This window comes from Scyliorhinus torazame, chromosome 13, assembly GCF_047496885.1.
Source record: "Scyliorhinus torazame isolate Kashiwa2021f chromosome 13, sScyTor2.1, whole genome shotgun sequence".
Lineage (NCBI taxonomy): Eukaryota > Metazoa > Chordata > Chondrichthyes > Carcharhiniformes > Scyliorhinidae > Scyliorhinus > Scyliorhinus torazame.
The window spans coordinates 109576632-109593926 of NC_092719.1; positions in this window are offsets into that span (position 1 = coordinate 109576632).

A 17295-nucleotide genomic window follows, 5' to 3' on the forward strand; every position below is an offset into this window, starting at 1 on the left:
ATACGGCTATAGCCATTTCGGATCACGCTCCACACTGGGTAGACTTGGAGATAGGGGAGGAAACAGGAGGGCGCCCACCCTGGAGAATGGACATGGGACTAATGGCAGATGAGGGGGTGTGTCTAAGGGTGAGGGGGTGCATTGAAAAGTACTTGGAACTCAATGAGGTCCAAGTGGGAGTGGTCTGGGAGGCGCTGAAGGCGGTGGTTAGAGGGGAGCTGATATCAATAAGGGCACATAAAGGGAAGCAGGAGAGTAAGGAACGGGAGCGGTTGCTGCAAGAACTTTTGAGGGTGGACAGACAATATGTGGAAGCACCGGAGGAGGGACTGTACAGGGAAAGGCAAAGGCTACATGTAGAATTTGACTTGCTGACTACGGACACTGCAGAGGCACAATGGAGGAAGACACAGGGTGTACAGTACGAATATGGGGAGAAGGCGAGCAGGTTGCTGGCACACCAATTGAGGAAAAGGGGAGCAGCGAGGGAAATAGGGGGAGTGAGGGATGAGGAAGGAGAGATGGAGCGGGGAGCGGAGAGAGTGAATGGAGTGTTCAAGACATTTTATAAAAAATTATATGAAGCTCAACCCCCGGAAGGGAGGGAGAGAATGATGGGCTTTTTGGATCGGCTGGAATTTCCCAAGGTGGAAGAGCAGGAAAGGGTGGGACTGGGAGCACAGATCGAGGTAGAAGAAGTGGTGAAAGGAATTAGGAGCATGCAGGCGGGAAAGGCCCCGGGACAGGAACACCGGGTATCTTTGTATGCGGACGATTTGTTACTATATGTGGCAGACCCGGCGGAGGGGATGCCAGAAATAATGCAGATACTTGGGGAGTTTGGGGATTTTTCAGGGTATAAATTGAACATGGGGAAAAGTGAGTTGTTTGTGGTGCATCCAGGGGAGCAAAGTAGAGAAATAGAGGACCTACTGTTGAGGAAGGTAACAAGGGACTTTCGTTACCTGGGGATCCAGATAGCCAAGAATTGGGGCACATTGCATAGGTTAAATTTAACGCGGTTGGTGGAACAAATGGAGGAGGATTTCAAGAGATGGGATATGGTATCCCTGTCACTGGCAGGGAGGGTGCAGGCGGTTAAGATGGTGGTCCTCCCGAGATTCCTCTTTGTGTTTCAGTGCCTCCCGGTGGTGATCACGAAGGCTTTTTTAAAAAGGATTGAAAAGAGCATCATGGGTTTTGTGTGGGCCGGGAAGACCACGAGAGTGAGGAAGGGATTCTTACAGCGTAGCAGGGATAGGGGGGGGCTGGCACTACCGAGCCTAAGTGAGTATTATTGGGCCGTTAATATTTCAATGGCGAGTAAGTGGATGGGAGAGGAGGAGGGAGCGGCGTGGAAGAGATTAGAGAGGGCGTCCTGTAGGGGGACTAGCCTACAGGCTATGGTGACAGCCCCATTGCTGTTCTCACCGAGGAACTACACCACAAGCCCGGTGGTGGTGGCTACACTGAAGATTTGGGGACAGTGGAGACGGCATAGGGGAAAGACTGGAGCCTTGGGGGGGTCCCCGATAAGAAACAACCATAGGTTTGCCCCGGGGGGAATGGATGGGGGATATGGAATGTGGCAAAGAGCAGGAATAACGCAACTGAAAGATCTGTTTGTGGATGGGAAGTTTGCGAGTCTGGGAGCGCTGACCGAGAAATATGGGTTGCCCCAAGGGAATGCATTCAGGTATATGCAACTGAGGGCTTTTGCAAGGCAACAGGTGAGGGAATTCCCGCAGCTCCCGACACAAGAGGTGCAGGACAGAGTGATCTCAAAGACATGGGTGGGGGATGGTAAGGTGTCAGATATATATAGGGAAATGAGGGACAAAGGGGAGACTCTGGTAGATGAACTAAAAGGGAAATGGGAAGAAGAGCTGGGGGAGGAGATCGAGGAGGGGCTGTGGGCAGATGCCCTAAGCAGGGTAAACTCGTCGTCCTCGTGTGCCAGGCTAAGCCTGATTCAGTTTAAGGTATTACACAGGGCGCATAGGACTGGAGCACGGCTCAGTAAATTTTTTGGGGTGGAGGATAGGTGTGCGAGGTGCTCGAGAAGCCCAGTGAATCATACCCATATGTTTTGGTCATGCCCGGCACTACAGGGGTTTTGGATGGGGGTGACAAAGGTGCTTTCAAAAGTAGTGGGGGTCCGGGTCGAACCAAGCTGGGGGTTGGCTATATTTGGGGTTGCACAAGAGCCGGGAGTGCAGGAGGCGAGAGAGGCCGATGTTTTGGCTTTTGCGTCCCTAGTAGCCCGGCGCAGGATATTGCTAATGTGGAAAGAAGCCAAGCCCCCGGGGGTGGAGACCTGGATAAATGACATGGCAGGGTTTATAAAGCTAGAGCGGATTAAGTTCGTTCTAAAGGGGTCGGCTCAAGGGTTCACCAGGCGGTGGCAACCGTTCGTCGAATACCTCGCAGAAAGATAGATGGAATGGAAAAAAGAAGGCAGCAGCAGCAGCCCAGGATCGGGGGGGGGGGGGGGGGGCGGGGGGAGGGGGGGAGGGGGGGGGGAGGAGGAACCAGAAGGACTCTCAGGGTTGTTAATATATACTGTATAATATGTATAGGTCGTTGCTACAGATAATTATATATTGGACTGTTAAATTATATTTTTGGAGAGTGTTACTTGTGATAAGTCAGTTGCCAATTAGGGTTAGTTTTCATTTTTGTTATTTATTATTTATTCACTTTCTGTTTATAAGATAGGTCATTGTTATTTGTGTTGTTATAATATTGTGTAAAGGATGCACAATGTACTGTGTTGGTTGACCAAAAATTTTCAATAAAATATTTTATTAAAAAAAAGAATGGTAGCAGGAGTCCCGAATTGTGATAAGATTTTTACCATAATATTCTTTTGGTTTTTTTATTGCTCTTGGTACTAAATATAGAACATAGAACATACAGTGCAGATGCAGGCCATTCGGCCCAACGAATCTGCACCGACCCACTTTAAGCTCTCACTCCCGCCCTACCCCGTAACCCAATAACCCCATCTAACCTTTTTTGGACACAAAGGGCAATTTAGCATGGCCAATCCGCCTACCCTGCACATCTTTGGACTGTGGAAGGAAACCAGAGCAACCGGAGGAAACCCACGCAGACATGGGGAGAACATGCAGACTCCGCACAGACAGTGACCCAGCGGGGAATCAAACCTGAAGTTCTAACCACTGTGCTACAGTGCTGCCCACATAGCTCCGCTCTGTTAGTAAATGATCCAGCAATGTAGAAAGCTATGTAATTTGAATGTACGATTGATGATAGACAGGAAAAGACCCTCCTGTCCCTCTGTCCAGCCTATGCCACACAACTCCCCACCCTACCCAATATCATGTGATTCCCAAGAGAGGTGAAAAACCAGATATAAATTCAGTACAAATCTGGAAAAATTCCTCTTTGACCCCAATAGGCAACTGAAACAAGACTTTGCATATCATGCAAGTTCCAGATTTAATCCCCAAACTGCACTGAGTTATAACTGCAGGTTAATCTTGTTTTGTCATTGATGTGTTATGGGCCAGGGTTTAGAGAATGCCAAAGTGTATCATGGAGTTCACCTGACCCACAACTTTTAATAGATTGTGGTATGGAGAGCACACGGCCCACTCTACAGGTGTGGTACAGCAGAAATGGAAAAGTATTTTTTAAAGTAAAACAATGTTTATTCTATGAACTCAAGTTAACCTTTTTAAAACATACAGTGAACAACTTAGCAAACATTAATTCAAATACAACCCCCAAAGACTACAACACTAATTAATCCTTTAAGCTTTCCTTTTAACATCCATACGACTTAAAAACAAAACCTTTAACAAAAGCACATAATGTTAAAGTCACTATTGAAAACATTTATAATTCTGAATTCACCAAATGATCAAGAGATAGTCTTTTGATGGCAGAGAGAACAGCAGTACACCTGCTTGGTCTGGCTTCAGCACCAACCTGAAAACGAAACTAAAACACACCCTGCAGCCTGCTCAAAAACAAAAGTAAAAAGCTGACTGACAACCCAGCTCCACCCACTCTGACATCACTGCAGTAGTAAACACCCATTTCTTAAAGGTACTCTCACTACAGATATTTATATACACACCCATTTATAAACACCCATTCCTTAAAGGTGCTCTGACATGACACCTCCCCCCAAGAAAAGAAAATAAACCATCAACTTCAGGATGGTTTCATTTTTCACCTTTTCACTATCCTTTAAGAAATGCACACAGTAAATATATGTTTTTGTTTTTTAAAAAAACAACACACGCAAACAGATATAATAATATAGTCCATTTTTCCCCCGTTCTTCTTCCAACTGAAATCCTTCTCGATTGACAGTCATTTTGAACAAGAAGGGCTATGCACGATCCATCCATTTTTCTATGCCTCGGGATTTCTCTTTGAAGTCAGATACTTTAGTTCAATCTGAGTCCATTGTAATTCTCCAACACAAGAGCATTGGTTATCACAGCTTTCAGGCTGTCAATTGCCTGTTGAAACTCTGCTGTCTACTGCAATTTTTGATGTTTCTTCAGCAAGTCCATCAGTGGAGCAATCAAACTACAAAAACTTTGCGGAAATGTTCGATCAAAGCCACTCATGCCAAGAAATCGCAGTACTTCCCCTTGTCTTGAGGGTATCGGAAACTCCTCAATAACTGTTGGTTTCACATCCCGTGTGACCATTCGACCCTGTCCAATTATATGGCCAAGGAAAGTGACTTGGGCTTTTCCAAATGCACTTTTGGCTAGGTTTATCACCAAACCCACCTCCTGAAGTATAACTCCATCAGATGTTTTAAATTTTCTTTCCATGTCTGGCTGAAAATTACCAGATCATCGATGTGTACCAATCAATTGGGTAGTCCTGAAACAACTTTGTTAGTTAACCGTTGAAATGTGGCTGGGGCGTTTTACATGCGAAATGGCATAACTTTGAATTGGTATATACCATCTGGAGTCACAAAAGCTGAAATCTCCATCGCCCTTTTGGATAAAGGTACCTGTCAGTAACCTTTAAGTAAATCCAGTTTGGAAATAAAAGCTAATTGTACCACTTTCTCAATGCAATCCTCCAAATGTGGGATAGGATAAGAGTCCGTTCTTGTAACTGCATTAACCTTCCTATAGTCCACACAAAACCATTGGGTACCGTCTGGTTTAGGTACCATCACTATGGGTGAGCTCCATTGGCTGCAACCCGCTTCAATTATGCCATTTTTAAGCATACTCTCAATTTCTTTGTTAACCTGTGCCAATTTTAAAGGGTTAAGTCGATATGGATGTTGTTTGATTGGAACAGCATTTCCCACATCTACATCATGTATAGCCATTTTAGTACTTCCCAATTTATCTCTTCAAACTTGCCCATGTGATATCAATAACTCTTTCAGGTCAGTTCGTTTTTCCTCTGGAAGGTAACTCAACAATTTATCCCAATTTTTAACATCCTCATTTTCCAATTTAATTTGAGGTATATCAAATTCAAAGTAATCTGGATTTGGTTCGTCACTTTGAGTTAGAATCATTAAAACCTCCTCCTTTTTCTCTCCTTCCCTTTCAAAGTACCTTATAAGCATATTCACATGACACACTCGGTGATTCTTCCTTCCATCTGGTGTTTTTACCACATAATTCACCTCACTTAATTTCCTTTCAATCTGATACGGTCCACAAAACCCATCTTTTAAAGGTTCACCTACCACTGATAACAATACTAAAACTTTATCTCCACTAGCAAAACTACGAACTTTGGATTTCTTGTCCGCTACCCGTTTCATCACATTTTATGCAATTTTTAAATATTGTCTAGACAATTCACCTGCTCTATTTAATCGTTCCTTAAAATTTGACACGTAATCCAATAATGTAATTTCCGATTTCTCACTCAACAATTTTTCCTTAATCGATTTAAGTGGTCCTCTTACCTCATGACCAAAAATTAGTTCAAAAGGACTACATTTGGTTGAATCATTCGGTGCATCCCTATTTGCAAACATTACAAATGGAATTCCTTTATCCCAATCCTCTGGATAATCGTGACAATAAGGTCTCAACATTGTCTTTAATGTCTGATGCCACCTTTCTAACACTTCCCGCGATTCTGGGTGGTAAGCAGTTGATTTAAATTGTTTTATTCCTAAGATATCCATAACTTCCTTGAGTAACCTTGAGATGAAATTTGATCCTTGATCCAATTCTATTTCTATGGGTAGTCCATATCTAGTAAAGCATTTAAGTAACTCCTCCACAATCTTTTTAGCTGTAATATTACGTACTGGAATGGCCTCTGGAAACCTAGTAGACACATCCATTATAGTCAAAAGATATTGATTCCCACTTTTCGTTTTAGGAAGCGGTCCTACGCAATCAATTAGGACCCTTGTAAAAGATTCCTCAAATGCTGGAATGGGTATAAAGGGTGCTGGTTTTATCATTGCTTGAGGTTTCCCTATCACTTGACATGTGTGACATGATTGATAAAATTTAACTACATCTTTATGTAGTCCAGGCCAATAAAAATGTTTCTGGATTTTAGAGTGAGGTTTCCTTATTCCCAAATGACCTCCCACTGGTACCTCATGTGCAACTCGCAACACCTCCTTTCTATACCTTACCGGCAATACTATTTGATGAACTTCTGCCCACTTTTCATCCACCTGCATATGTAAAGGGCTCCATTTTCTCATCAAGACGTCACTTTTACGGTAATAACACTCTGGTATACACTCAGTTCCTCTTCTGTATATGCTTTCTGATACATCCGTTTTATTTCTATATCTTTCTGTTGTAACTCCGCCAGTTTTCCTGAGCTAAAAATATCCGCCTCATCCTCCACCTGTGCTTTTTCTTTTTGAACCATCTGATCAAAAATCGTTTCTGATTATTGCACTTCAACTTCATCTTCACGCTTTGATTTCTCCTCTTGTCTTAACCTGCGACTTTGTGACCTTGTTACTACACAATCCGGAAAAATCCCAGGATATTCGTCGTTCAACACTTCAGTTGTCTGATTTTCCACTGGCTTATCAACCACAGTAGGCATCAGTCCCACCTGCGATCCAGCCATATCATTACCCAAGATAAACTGTATTCCTGGACAAGATAGTTTCTCTAATACTCCTACTACCACTTCACCACTCTTCACTGGACTTTCCAACCTTCCCTTCTCTAATGGAACACTACTTTTGTCACCCTGAATTCCACATATTCCCACCTTTTCAGGCAACATTCTTCACAAACTACATAACTCCTCATCTCTTACCATTAAAGATTGACTAGCTCCTTAAAATTGTGACTTCTTTACCAGCTCCTCCTGATACACATGAGTAAACTTTACCCACACAAGTGAATTCTTTAAAGAGATCTGGCACCTTCTTCTCAATCACCTCTTGATCAGGCTGTACACTCCTTTGCACCTCATTCGCTTTACTTGGGTTTTCCTTCATCACTTTAACAAACCCCACTGTCTTATCCTGTTTTGCCACATAAGATCACAAGACCATAAGACATTGGAGTGGAAGTAAGGCCATTCGGCCCATCGAGTCCACTCCACCATTCAATCATGGCTGATTTCAACTCCATTTACCCGCTCTCTCTCCATAACCCTTAATTCCTCGAGAAATCAAGAATTTATCACTTCTGTCTTAAAGACACTCAACGTCCCGGCCTCCACCGCCCTCTGTGGCAATGAATTCCACAGACCCACCACTCTCTGGCTGAAGAAATTTCTCCTCATCTCTGTTCTAAAGTGACTCCCTTTTATTCTAAGGCTGTGCCCCCGGGTCCTAGTCTCCCCTGTTAATGGAAACAACTTCCCTACATCCACCCTATCTAAGCCATTCATTATCTTGTAAGTTTCTATTAGATCTCCCCTCAACCTCCTAAACTCCAATGAATATAATCCCAGGATCCTCAGACGTTCATCGTATGTTAGGCATACCATTCCTGGGATCATCCGTGTGAATCTCCACTGGACCCGCTCCAGTGCCAGTATGTCCTTCCTGAGGTGTGGGGCCCAAAATTGCTCACAGTATTCTAAATGGGGCCTAACTAATGCTTTATAAAGCTTCAGAAGTACATCCCTGCTTTTATATTCCAAGCCTCTTGAGATGAATGACAACATTGCATTTGCTTTCTTAATTACGGACTCAACCTACAAGTTTACCTTTAGAGAATCCTGGACTAGGACTCCCAAGTCCCTTTGCACTTCAGCGTTATGAATTTTGTCACCGTTTAGAAAATAGTCCACGCCTCTATTCTTTTTTCCAAAGTGCAAGACCTCGCACTTGTCCACGTTGAATTTCATCAGCCATTTCTTGGACCACTCTCCTAAACTGTCTAAATCTTTCTGCAGCCTCCCCACCTACTCCATACTACCTGCCCCTCCACCTATCTTTGTATCATCGGCAAACTTAGCCAGAATGCCCTCAGTCCCGTCATCTAGATCGTTAATATATAAAGAGAACAGCTGTGGCCCCAACACTGAACCCTGCGCGACACCACTCGTCACCGGTTGCCATTCCGAAAAATAACCTTTTATCCCAACTCTCTGCCTTCTGCCTGACAGCCAATCGTCAATCCATGTTAGTACCTTGCCTCGAATACCATGGGCCTTATTTTACTCAGCAGTCTCCCGTGAGGCACCTTATCAAAGGCCTTTTGGAAGTCAAGATAGATAACATCCATTGGCTCTCCTTGGTCTAACCTATTTGTTATCTCTTCAAAGAACTCTAACAGGTTTGTCAGGCAAGACCTCCCCTTACTAAATCCATGCTGACTTGTCCTAATCCGACCCTGCACTTCCAAGAATTTAGAAATCTCATCCTTAACAATGGATTCTAGAATCTTGCCAACAACCGAGGTTAGGCTAATTGGCCTATAATTTTCCATCTTTTTCCTTGTTCCCTTCTTGAACTGGGGGGTTACAACAGCGATTTTCCAATCCTCTGGTACTTTCCCTGACTCCAGTGACTTTTGAAACATCATCACCAACGCCTCCACTATTTCTTCAGCTATCTCCTTTAGAACTCTAGGATGTAGCCCATCTGGGCCCGGAGATTTATCAATTTTTAGACCTCTTAGTTTCTCTAGCACTTTCTCCTTTGTGATGGCTACCATATTCAACTCTGTCCCCTGACTCTCCGGAATTGTTGGGATATTACTCATGTCTTCTACTGTGAAGACTGAGGCAAAGTACTTATTCAGTTCCTCGGCTATTTCCTTGTCTCCCATCACAAAATTACCAGCGTCATTTTCGAGCGGCCCAATGTCAACTTTTGCCTCCCGTTTGTTTTTAATGTATTTAAAGAAACTTTTACTATCATTCCTAATGTTACTGGCTAGCCTACCTTCAAATTTGATCCTCTCTTTCCTTATCTCTCTCTTTGTTATCTTCTGTTTGTTTTTGTAGCCTTCCCAATCTTCTGACTTCCCACTCCTCTTTGCCACATTATTGGCTTTCTCTTTTGCTTTGATGCATTCCCTCACTTCCTTTGTCAGCCATGGCTGCCTAATCCCCCCTCTGATAACCTTTCTTTTCTTTGGGATGAACCTCTGTACTGTGTCCTCAATTACTCCCAGAAACTCCTGCCATTGCTGTTCTACTGTCTTTCCCACTAGGGTCTGCTCCCAGTCGATTTTCATCAGTTCCTCCCTCATGCCCATGTAGTTACCTTTATTTAACTGTAACACCTTTACATCTGATTCTACCTTCTTTCTTTCAAAATGGAGATTGAATTCGACCATATTATGATCACTGCCTCCTAAGTGCTCCCTTACTTTAAGATCTTTAGTCAAGTCTGACTCATTACATAACACTAAGTCCAGAATGGCCTGTCCCCTCGTGGGCTCCATCACAAGCTGTTCCAAAAAGCCATCCTGTAAACATTCAATGAATTCCCTTTCCTTGGGTCCACTGGCAGTATTATTTACCCAGTCCACCTGCATATTAAAGTCCCCCATGATCACTGTGACCTTGCCTTTCTGACATGCACTTTCTATTTCGTGGTGCATTTTGTGCCCTTGGTCCTGACCACTGTTAGGAGGCCTGTACATAACTCCCATTATGGTTTTTTTGCCTTTGTGATTCCTCAACTCTACCCACACGGACTCCACATCATCCGACCCCATGTCGTTTAGTGCTATTGATTTAATTTCATTCCTAATTAACAAGGCAACCCCGCCCCCTCTGCCCACCTCTCTGTCTTTTCGATAGGTTGTGAATCCCTGGATGTTTAAATGCCAGTCCTGAACCCCCTGCAACCATGTCTCGGTGATGCCTACCACATCATACCTGCCAGTCACAATCTGGGCCACAAGCTCATCTACCTTGTTCCGTACACTGCGCGCATTTAAATATAGCACCTTTAATTCTCTATTGACGTCCCTTTTTGCTTTCTTAGTGTGGTGGACCTTGGTTTACTGAGCCTTTCCATACACTGTGTCATATTTTGTGGGATGGGGACTATTGTAACCTCTCCTGAGTTCTGTCTTTTCGTGCTTTTTTGCATTCCTAAGCAGCTACGCTTCCCACTGATTACTTCACCTCTTGGTTCCCTGACTTTCCCTTCCCCCCCCCCAATCTTTAGTTTAAAGTCCTATTGACCACCCTCTTTACTCTTTTCGCCAGAACACTGGTCCCAGCTCGGTTCAGGTGGAGACCATCCCAACGGTATAGGTCCCCCCTGTCCCAAAACTGATGCCAGTGTCCCATGAAAAGAATCCCCACACCACTCTTTCAGCCACGTGTTAACTTCCCTTATTCTTGCCTCCCTATGCCAATTTGCACGTGGCTCGGGCAGTAATCCGGAGATTATGACCCTTGAGGACCTGTTTTTTAATTTGAATCCTAACTCTTTATAATCTCTAAACAGGTCCTCTTTCATAGACTTGCCTATGTTGTTGGTACCAACATGGCCCACAACAACTGGATCCTCCCCCTCCCTCTCCAGTATCCTTTCAAGCCGGTCAGAGATGTCCCGCACCCTAGCACCGGGCAGGCAACATACCATGCGGGACTCTTTATCCTGCTCACAAAGGATACTATCTATCCCCCTGATAATAGAATCCCCTACAACTACAACTTGCCTATTTACTCCCTCCCCTTGAATGGCCTGCTGAACCATGGTGCCTTGGTCAGCTGACTCATCCTTCCTGCAACCCTGTTCGTCATCCACACAGGGAGCAAGTGCCTCATACCTGTTGGACAGAGTCAAGGGCTGAGGCTTCTGAGTTCCTGACTGCTGGTTCCCTTTACCTGCCTGACTTGCAGTCACACCCTGCTGTCCCTGGCCACTAGCAGGATTTAAACTACTTACTCTGACAGGTGTGACTGCCTCCTGAAACACAGTGTCCAGGTAAGTCTCCCCCTCCCGGATGTGCCTGTGTTTGAAGCTCAGACTCCAGCTCATCAACTCTGAGCCGGAGCTCTTCGAGCAGCCAACACTTCCTGCAGATGTGGTCGCTGCAGCTCGCAATGGGATCTGCCAGCTCCCACATCAAGCAGCTCAAGCACATCACCTGACCAGCCATCACTAATTAATTAATTAGTTTAATTTAAGTTTATGGTGGGGGCAGCTTCAGCCAATCAGACACTACCCCGCACTTTTAACTGAAAAACAGCACAATTAGATTAACCACTTACCTTTCCTGGTTACCTCACTGCACCAAACTAGCAAATTCTCACTGTCTGTATCTCTCTCACTCCGGCTGTGTCTCCTTGACCTGCGCAATGCTAATAATATAATATAATAATGCTAATAATAATATAATATGGCACTTACCTCACACCAATGGGTCTTATTATTAGGTTAGAGGAGGAGGGTGGATGGAAGACACTACACGTGTAGAGTCTCGGGTTTCCTCTCCACCAGAATTTATTTTGCGTGGGGGGGGGGGGGGGGGGGGCCTTCCCAGAGGTCCGCGGGTCGAAAAAAATAAAACAGAAAAGAAGTGGTTTTTTTTAAAGGAGAAACTTACCTCCCAGAAATCACTTGCGCACCGTCAGTGCGCAAGCCTTCCCAGTGCTTTTCTTCAACCACCAACACTGTGACTTTACATGGCCTAGTTTATTACAGTGAAAACACTTGAAACTTTTCATTTCTTTTCCATCCTCCTGGATTTCTTTTTTAATCTGAGGTACACTCTCCTTATTATCTTCCATCAGATCACCTTTATGGTTACCACTTGAGTATTTCTCATGTCCCCAGTTTCTATCCCTCACAGGCTGAAACTGATGTCGGAAACCAATCTTTGATTTAAGGACTAATTCAGAATCATCTGTCATTTCCGCTGCTAATCTTGCAGTTTTAACCCTCTGCTCTTCCACATGAGTTCTCACTACATCAGAAAATGAATATTTAAACTCCTCCAAAAGCATAATGTCTCTGAGAGCTTCATACGTTTGGTCTATTTTCAAAGCCCTTATCCACCTATCAAAATTACTCTGTTTGGTCCTTTCAAACTACATGTATGTTTGACCAAATTCTTTCCTTAAATTTCTAAACCTTTGTCTGTAAGCTTCAGGCACTAGTTCATATGCACCTAAGATGGATTTTTTCACCTCCTCATACGTCCCAGACACCTCCTCCGGTAATGATGCAAACACTTCACTAGCCCTACCTATCAGCTTTGTTTGAATCAGTAATACCCACATGTCCTGTGGCCATTTCATTTGTTTAGCTACCTTGTCAAATGAAATGAAAAAGGCTTCTACCTCCTTCTCGGCAAACCTTGGCAATGCTTGGACATATTTAAATAGATTCCTACCAAGCCTTCGTCTTTGACGCTCTTTCACACTATCCTCATCACTATCATCCAACTGTACATTTCCCTTTACGTCTGCCAATGTTAACAGGCTGTCATGTTTCATGGCCATTTTCTGAAGTTCAAACACTCTCTCTTTATCTTTTTCCCTGATCTGTATCTCACTTTCTCTTTCTTTTTGTTCTGCTAGGGCTATTCTTTCTTTTCTTCTTTCTTCCCTCTCTCATTCTTTTTCCTCTCTCTCTCTTTCATATTCAAGCTGCTTTAATTCTTTCTCATGCTCCATTTGTTTAATTTGTAACTGAATTTTTGCCATTTCCAATGAGTCAAACTGTATCTCAGGCAACTTTAAATGCTTTGCCACTGCCTTAATTACCTCATTTTTTCGCATTTTGTCAGGTAATGATAACTGCAATGTTCTTGCCAAATCTAACAGTCTGCTTTTCGTTTCTGTCCGTAAAGTACTACGTGTGACATTCTCCACCCCCAAAAACTTCTGAGCCTCTGAAAGAGCTATTGTTCACAACACACTCCCCACTTAAACTAAAATACCACACCGAAAAAGCAACAATCCTTCACTGTCTCCCCCCTCACTGTCTTTAAGTTCACTAAGCCAATCCAATAGATAGACTTTGATCCCGGATGAGCCCCCAATATGTTATGGGCCAGCGGTTAGAGAACCCCAAAGTGTATCATGGAGTTCACCTGACCCACAACTTTTAATAGATTGTGGTATGGGGAGCACACGGCCCACTCTACAGGTGTAGCATAGCAGAAATGGAAAAGTATTTTTTAGAAGCAAAGCAATGTTTATTCTATGAACTCAAGTTAACCTTTTTAAAACATACAGTGAACATCTTAGCAATCATTAATTCAAATACAACCCCCAAAGACTACAACACTAAGTAATGCTTTAAGCTTTCCTTTTAACATCCATACGACTTAAAAACAAAACCTTTATCAGAAGCACAGGTTAAAGTCACTATTGAAAACATTCATAATTCTGAATTCACCAAATGATCAAGAGATAGTCTTTTGATGGCAGAGAGAACAGTAGTACACCTGCTTGGTCTGGCTTCAGCTCCAACACTGAAAACGAAACTAAAACACACCCTGCAGCCTGCTCAAAAACAAAAGTAGAACATAGAACATAGAACAATACAGCGCAGTACAGGCCCTTCGGCCCACGATGTTGCACCGAAACAAAAGCCATCTAACCTACACTATGCCATTATCATCCATATGTTTATCCAATAAACTTTTAAATGCCCTCAATGTTGGCGAGTTCACTACTGTAGCAGGTAGGGCATTCCACGGCCTCACTACTCTTTGCGTAAAGAACCTACCTCTGACCTCTGTCCTATATCTATTACCCCTCAGTTTAAAGTTATGTCCCCTCGTGCCAGCCATATCCATCCGCGGGAGAAGGCTCTCACTGTCCACCCTATCCAACCCCCTGATCATTTTGTATGCCTCTATTAAGTCTCCTCTTAACCTTCTTCTCTCCAACGAAAACAACCTCAAGTCCATCAGCCTTTCCTCATAAGATTTTCCCTCCATACCAGGCAACATCCTGGTAAATCTCCTCTGCACCCGCTCCAAAGCCTCCACGTCCTTCCTATAATGCGGTGACCAAAACTGTACACAATACTCCAAATGCGGCCGTACCAGAGTTCTGTACAGCTGCAACATGACCTCCCGACTCCGGAACTCAATCCCTCTACCAATAAAGGCCAACACTCCATAGGCCTTCTTCACAACCCTATCAACCTGGGTGGCAACTTTCAGGGATCTATGTACATGGACACCTAGATCCCTCTGCTCATCCACACTTTCAAGAACTTTACCATTAGCCAAATATTCCGCATTCCTGTTATTCCTTCCAAAGTGAATCACCTCACACTTCTCTACATTAAACTCCATTTGCCACCTCTCAGCCCAGCTCTGCAGCTTATCTATATCCCTCTGTAACCTGCTACATCCTTCCACACTATCGACAACACCACCGACTTTAGTATCGTCTGCAAATCACTCATACGTCCCAGACACCTCCTCCGGTAGTGATGCAAACACTTCACTAGCCCTACCTATCAGCTTTGTTTGAATCAGTAATACCCACATGTCCTGAAGAGATTGCTGGACCTTTGGCTTTGATTTTTATGTCATCATTGGCTACAGGAATAGTGCCAGAGGACTGGAGGACAGCAAATGTGGTCCCTTTGTTCAAAAAGGGGAGCAGAGACAACCCCGGCAACTATAGACCTGGTAATTTTGATCGATGGATAAGGGCTTTGAAAATAGACCAAACGTATGAAGCTCTCAGAGAAATTTACTTTTGGAGGAGTTTAAAAATTCAATTCCTGATGTAGTGAGAACTCATGTGGAAGAACAGAAGGTTAAAACTGCGAGATTAGCAGCGGAAATGGCAGATGATTATGAATTAGTTCATAAATCAAAGATTGGTTTCCGACATCAGTTTCAGCCGGTGAGGGATAGAAACTGGGGACATGAGAAATACTCAAGTGGTAAAGGTAAAGGTGATCTGATGGGAGACAATAAAGAGAGTGTACCTCACATTTTAAAAAAAATCCAGGGGGTGGAAAAGAAATGAAAAGTTTCAGATGTTTTCACTGTAATAAACGAGGCCATGTAAAGTCAGTGTTGGTGGTTGAAGAAAAGCACTGGGAAAGCTGATGTGGTAAAACAGGATAAGACAGTGGGGTTTGTTAAAGTGGTAAAGGAAAGCCCAAGGAAGCGAAGGAGGTGCAAACGATTGTACAGCCTGTTCAAGAAGTAATTGCTAAGAAGGTGCCAGATGTCTTTGAAGAATTTACTTGTGTGGGTAAAGTTTACTCATGTGTATCAGGAGGAGCAGGTAAAGAAGTCACAATTTTAAGAGATACAGGGGCTAGTCAATCTTTAATGGTAAGAAATGAGGTATTATGTAGTTTGGGAAGAATGTTGCCAGAAAAGGTGGTGATATGTGGAATTCAGGGTGAGAGAAGTTGAAGTGCAATTATCAGAAACGATTTTTGATCAGATGGTTGAAAAAGAACAAGAACAGGTGGAGGATGAGGTGGATATTTTTAGTTCAGGAAAATTGGCGGAGTTACAACAGAAAGATGTAGAAATAAAACGGATATATCAGAAAGCATATACGGAAGAGGAATCTGAGAGTACACCAGAGTCCTGTGGCCATTTCATTTGTTTAGCTACCTTCTCAAATGAAATGAAAAAGGCTTCCACTTCCTTCTCGTCAAACCTTGGCAATGCTTGGACATATTTAAATAGATCCCGAGATTGTCCTTTATGGCAGACATCCAGTTCACTGCAAAACACAGACACACGCCCAGCTCTTTTCAAAACTGAAACTAAAAACCTGCAAAACTCAACTGCAAAAATGACTGAACTGAGCTGAGCTCCACCCACTCTATGACATCACTGTTTTCTTAAAGGTACATTGCTTAAACATCCATGTCTTAAAGGTACCCTCACATGACACTATGGTAACTATATGTAACTCCACTGGCCAACTAAACTAGTCTGCTGTTGCTATGATCACAGTGCACCCAAGAGAGAGCGAGAGACCCAATGTGGCTGCCTTTTATACCCCTGTTGGTCCGGCCCTCTAGTGATCATGTGGTGCTACTCGTGACACATTAACCCCTTGTGTACATGTATACATAGAGATCACCACAACTATGGTTGGTGGTTTAGGAGGTGTATGCTCTCTGTAAATAAAGAAAAATGTGTGTAAAGATTGCTCCACTTCTACCCTTTGTTGATTTTCTTTCTGGAATATGACAATGGACTCGTCCATTTTACATCACACTTTGGCACTCATTGCCATGAGTATCAGTCACTAACTCTCTTGGGGGAAGGAAGGAAGAAGATGGAGAGTTAGACCAGGGGGCATTGATGAATGAGGAGCACCCAAGTACCAGCGACAGCAAAGGAGCAGGAAGACTTTATGTGGAATAAGTGTTACATTTCACCGGAACATGGAACACGAATGCTTGTAATAAAAACAGAGAATGCTGGCAATACTCAGGCAGCCAGGCAGAATCTGTGGGTAATAAACCGAGTGGGACATTGGAGGTTGGGGTGTGAGGAGTACCTGATAATTCATCGTTCAGCAGGTGGGAAGATCTATGGAAATGTTGGAGAAACGGTAAAAATGACAATTACACTTTTTCTCAGTGTCTCCAGTGTTAATTCAGCTCCAGTGTTTCAGCACAAAATACAGAGCTGAATGGGATAGAAGCCATCTACCAACTGAGTAATTGGAAGGAGAGTTTTCCTGTGCCCTAAATGATCAGAAAGTAGGGTCAGATGTGAGAAGCGGTTGTTAAGGTAATTTTGGTTGACAGTTGGTCTGCAGCTTGCTTTTTGCATTTTTAGATCAAAAATATATCAGTTGTTAAACGCAAAAGGGGTGAAATTGGCCTTGAGTGACAGGTCACAATGGATGATAACAAATCTGCCATAGGTATTAAACATCACCTCATGTTCCTATCTATTG